At 37.6% G+C, this 5766-nt stretch overlaps 1 non-coding gene across 1 annotated transcript; it reads right to left on the bottom strand.

Moving 5' to 3' along the window:
- Positions 1–3424: 3424 nt before the first annotated feature.
- Positions 3425–3532, bottom strand: LOC122290591. The gene has a single exon (XR_006236454.1). It is a non-coding gene; the product is annotated as a small nucleolar RNA R71 (small nucleolar RNA).
- Positions 3533–5766: the final 2234 nt, after the last annotated feature.

Here is a 5766-nt window from a genome sequence, read left to right as displayed (position 1 = left end):
AGTTGATTAATGACCTTAACTCTGGTTAGAGGCTTAGCCAATGCAAGATAAGGGGAGTTTCGCACGTCCTGGGCTTGAGGGACACCAATGGTATGGCATCTGTGGGTGACAATTTGAAGAATGAGGGAAAAGATGGGTTTCTTAGAGTCAATTCGTCCAATGCTAGAACTAAGTTATGACTGTCAAGGTGGATATACTTGATGAGATTTCCCTTGAGAAAATGGTGTAAATGCCACAGGCTAGTGTCCGATTAGTTGCGATGCTCAAAAAGGTGCAGTTAGGTGGTGATTGGCGTTGACTTTCTCGTTGGAACGACTTCCCTTGTATTGAAATGTTGTGAATCAATTCTAATCCTCTATTCTTCTCTAAGAATGGTGGGAAACAACAATAATAGTATTAATGTCCATATAAAAGTGGTGAGAAAGAATTAAGAAGCAAATTAAGCTTGAAACATGGTTTAGAGATGACTAATCACTTGTAAGTTGATTAATGACCTTAACTCCAGTTACAAGCTTAACCATGGCAAGATAAGGGGAGTTTGGCACCTCTTGGGCTTGATGGAAACCAATGGTATGGCATCTGTGGGAAACAATTCGAAGAGTGAAGGATAAGATAAGTTTGTTTGAGTCAATTCGACCAATGCTAGAACTGAGTTTTGACGGTTCAGGTGAGATGCATGATTTGACTTGAGAAAATGGTGTAAATGGCATAGGGTAGAGTCCTATTAGTTGCAACTCTAATCTTCCATTCCACGCTAAGAACGATGGGAAACAAAACAATAAGAGTAATAAGGTCCATATCAAAAGAGAGAGAAAGAATTAAAAATGAAATTAAGTGTGAAAGATGGTTTAAAGATGATTAATCACTCGTAAGTTGATTAATGCCCTTAAGTACGTTACAAGGTTAACCGAGACTAGATAAGGGGCGTATGACACATCTTGAGCACGAGGGAAACCAATGGTATGGCATCTGTGGGCTAAAACTCGAAGAATGAAAGAAAAGACCGGTTTCTTAGAGTCAATCCATCCAATGCTAAAACTGAGTTATGACTGTCAAGGTGGGATGTATTTGATGAGATTTTCCTTGAGAAAGTGGTCTAAACGGCGTACGCCGAAGTCCGATTAGTTGCAATGCAGAAAGATGTGCACCTAGGTGGCGATCGGTGGTGACTATGGCGTTGAAATGACTTTCCTTGTATTAAAATGTGGTGGATCAAGTCTAATCTTCTATTTCACTCTAAGAATGATGGGAAACCAAACAATAAGAGTAATAACGCCCATATAAAAGTGGTGACAAAGAATTACGAAGCAAATTAAGCTTGAAACACGGTTTAGAGATGACTAATCACTTGTAAGTTGATTAATGACCTTAACTCCGGTTACAGGCTTAGCCAATGCAAGATAAGGGGAGTTTGGTACGTCCTGGGCTTGAGGGAAACCAATGGTATGGCATCTGTGGGCTACAATTCGAAGAATGAAAGAAAAGATGGCTTTCTTAGAGTCAATCCATCCAATGCTAGAACTGAGTTATCACTGTCAAGGTGGGATTTATTTGATGAGATTTTCCTTGAGAAAATGGTCCAAACGGTATAGGCCGAAGTCCGATTAGTTGCAATGCAGAAAGATGTGCACCTAGGTGGCGATTGGTGGTTCCTATGGCTTTGGAATGACTTTCCTTGTATTAAAATGTGGTGGATCAAGTCTAATCTTCTATTTCACTCTAAGAATGATGGGAAACGAAACAATAAGAGTAATAACGCCCATATAAAAGTGGTGACAAAGAATTAAGAAGCAAATTAAGCTCAAAACATGGTTTAGAGATGACTAATCACTTGTAAATTGATTAATGACCTTATCTCCGGTTACAGGCTTAGCCAATGCAAGATAAGGGGAGTTTGGCACGTCCTGGGCTTGAGGGAAACCAATGGTATGGCATCTGTGGACTACAATTCGAAGAAAGAAAGAAAAGATGGGTTTCTTAGAGTCAATTCGTCCAATGCTAGAACTAAGTTACGACTGTCTAGGTGGGATGTACTTGATGAGATTTCCCTTGAGAAAATGGTGTAAATGGCATAGGCTAGTGTCCGATTAGTTGCAATGCTCAAAAAGGTGCAGCTAGGTGGCGATTGGCGTTGACTTTGTCGTTTGAACGACTTTCCTTGTATTGAAATGTTGTGAATCAATTCTAATGTTCTATTCTTCTCTAAGAATGGTGGGAAACAACAATAAAAGTATTAATGTCCACATAAAAGTGGTGAGAAAGAATTAAGAACCAAATTAGGCTTGAAATATGGTTTAGAGATGACTAATCACTTGTAAGTTGATTGATGACCTTAACTCCTGTTACGAGCTTAACCATGGCAACATAAGGGGAGTTTGGCACGTCTTGGGCTTGAGGGAAACCAATGGTATGGCATCTATGGGAAACAATTCGAAGAGTGAAGGATAAGAAATGTTTGTTTGAGTCAATTTGTCCAATGCTAGAACTGAGTTTTGACGGTTCAGGAGAGATGCATGATTTCACTTGAGAAAATGGTGTAAACTGCGTAGGGTAGAGTCCTATTAGTTGCAAGTCTAATCTTCCATTCCACACTAAGAACGATGGAAAACGAAACAATAAGAGTAATAAGGCCCATGTGAAAAGAGAGAGAAAGAATTAAAAATGAAATTAAGTGCGAAAGATGGTTTAAAGATGATTAATCACTCGTAAGTTGATTAATGCCCTTAAGTACGTTACAAGCTTAACCGAGACTAGATAAGGGGCGTATGACACATCTTGAGCACGAGGGAAACCAATGGTATGGCATCTGTGGGCTAAAATTCGAAGAATTAAAGAAAAGATGGGTTTCTTAGAGTCAATCCATCCAATGCTGAAACTAAGTTATGACTGTCAAGGTGGGATGTATTTGATGAGATTTTCCTTGAGAAAGTGGTCTAAACGGCGTATGCCAAAGCCTGATTAGTTGCAATGCAGAAAGATGTGCACCTAGGTGGCGATCGGTGGTGACTATGGCGTTGGAATGACTTTCCTTGTATTAAAATGCGGTGGATCAAGTCTAATCTTCTATTTCACTCTAAGAATGATGGGAAACAAAACAATAAGAGTAATAACGCCCATATAAAAGTGGTGACAAAGAATTACGAAGCAAATTAAGCTTGAAACATGGTTTAGAGATGACTAATCACTTGTAAGTTGATTAATGACCTTAACTCCGGTTACAGGGTTAGCCAATGCAAGATATGGGGAGTTTGGCACGTCTTGGGCTTAAGGGAAATCAATGATATGGCATCTGTGGGATACAATTCGAAGAATGAAGGATAAGAGCTAAGAGTTGGCTATACTCTTTGAGACCACGATCTATTGGGTCATGGAATGAGATGACTCAGGTCTTTTTTAATAAATACTTTCCCCAACATAAGACCAATGCTTTAAAAAGACAAATCTCCACCTTTGTACAAAAGGACAGTGAGACTTTGTATCAGTCTTGGGAGAGATTTAAGGAGCTATTGAGTATGTGTCCTCACCATGGGTATGAGAATTGGCGCTTAGTGAGCTATTTTTATGAGGGACTTACACCTAGAGAGCGTCAATTTGTGGAGATAATGTGTAATGGTGAGTTCTTACAAAAAGATCCTGATGAAGCCATAGAATACCTCAATGAGCTTGCTGAAAAAGCTCACACTTGGACTGGACCTAGTGCTACTGAGAGCACAAATAGGTCACGACCTGCAGGAAACCTAAATGGTGGTGGAATTTACCATCTTAGGGAAGAAGATAACCTACAGGCTAAGATTGAGATGCTCATTAGGGAGCTAGAAGTGTTGAAGAATAAAGACTTAAAGCCAACACACGTGGCTAATCATGCAGAGTCTTTTGGACCATGTTTTGTGTGTAGCGGGGTAGATCACCTTGCCCAAGAGTGTCCCACATTTGCTGAGATGAGAGGGATGTATGAGGAACAATGTAATGCCTTAGGTATGTACAAGAAGCCTTTTACACATTTCTCTAATACCTACAATCCTGAGTGGCGTAATCACCCCAATTTTAGTTGGAAATCTGAAAACCAGCCGCCTGCACAACCCCCTAGATCATATCCTGCACCATATCATGCACCTTCATCTTCTAGGAGTCCTTTAGAAGACACTTTGCATGCTTTTATTGAGGCACAGAGTAAAACTAATCAAAAGTTTGAATCTTTGATTCTGCAGGTTGTTGAAGAAAACAAAGAGAGAAAGAGTCATATATCCAAGATAATGAGCTCCTTGAGTGTGAATGAGCGTGGCAAGTTTCCTTCTCAAGCTCAATCCGCACCCCAAGGTCAGCATATGGCACAAAAAAATTTAAAAGAAGTTCATGCCATTATGACAAGAAGTGGTAAGTCCTTACACATCCTAACAACTGATAAGCAAGAGGATGTTGAAGAGGAACAAAGCAATGAGAGCACCGAGTTCCCCAAGGATGCCGAGGTAATCAAGAGTCCAGTTAAGGTACCATTTCCTCAAGCTTTAAAATCTGGTATGCGAACTTTGGATCCTAGTAATGAAATCTTGGAGAACCTCAGGCAGGTAAAGATTAACCTTCCTCTTTTGCATGTGACTCACTCAAAAATGAGTAGCACTAATGCTATCCCAAGTGCAGGAGGATGTCGTGTAATAATTAGGAATAAATTCCTAGATCGTCTCCTCAGGGAAAGTTGCTTAAAATTAAACTCATTGAAAAAATGTGAAAAACTTCACAAAGAGAAAATAAAATGATGGTATATGCAATGGATGGAAAAGGGTACTAGTCATGGACTAGATTCATGTCTTTTGATTTTGTTTTTGTTTGTTGGATTGGAATGTAAAGGACTAATAAATTAAACTTAGAAATTAATAAAACTAAATTAAGCATTAAACTAAATTAGAAAGTAATTGACAAAACATGAACGGAAAATTTAAAATGCCCAAAACCAAGATTCTAGAATTCATCTTTGTAATTAAATCACAAATTCTCAAAATAACACATAACAGTTGTAATCACTATTAAATGAAAACTTAAAGAAGTAAGAAAAATAAATAACACGAAATAAGTAAACAGAAACTCAAAAGTATTCTATAAACTTTAAACTGAAGTTAAATAAAATAGGGAACGAAAAGTCTAAACGAAAACTTCCTTTCACTATTCAATTGAAATTCGAAACAAAAAGGAACAATTTCTCACGTATCACTCTTGAAAATTAATCTCTAAACCTTTAATAAAAACTCTATAACAATTCCTCTGCTCTCCACGTATGATGTTCAGAAAAATCAAAAAAACAAAAACAAAAGCTTAAAACCAAACCTTTCTTGCAATAAATTAAGGTAACACAATTAATTAGAACTTCTAAAACAATTCTTTATGAAACAAAATAGCACACTTGATTAAAACTTCTAAAACAATTTTTTTTTGTTACATGAAATAAACTAGTAATGAAACAAACTAGCACACTTAATATTAAGGTATTACTCTTAATGAAATAAAAGTCTAGAACAAATCTTAATACACTTAATAAAAATGCTAAAACAACAAAGCTTTGAAACTAAAAGGAGAAACAAAATTTCTTAAAACAAAAAGGAGCTAATTCTTTCAAGTACATAGCAGAAAATTGTGTGTGTTGAGTTGTGTTTGTCTAAGTTTGAGTTGTCCTAGTTGCTCTCTTTGTTTCGGACTGCACCCATTTTATAGCTGAACATCTTGGCTAGTTCATCTCTCATTCAATTGGTTTCACACTTCAATCTTGCATTCACA

Source organism: Carya illinoinensis, chromosome 12, assembly GCF_018687715.1.
Source record: "Carya illinoinensis cultivar Pawnee chromosome 12, C.illinoinensisPawnee_v1, whole genome shotgun sequence".
NCBI lineage: Eukaryota > Viridiplantae > Streptophyta > Magnoliopsida > Fagales > Juglandaceae > Carya > Carya illinoinensis.
This window is presented reverse-complemented; position numbering and strand designations above follow the sequence as displayed.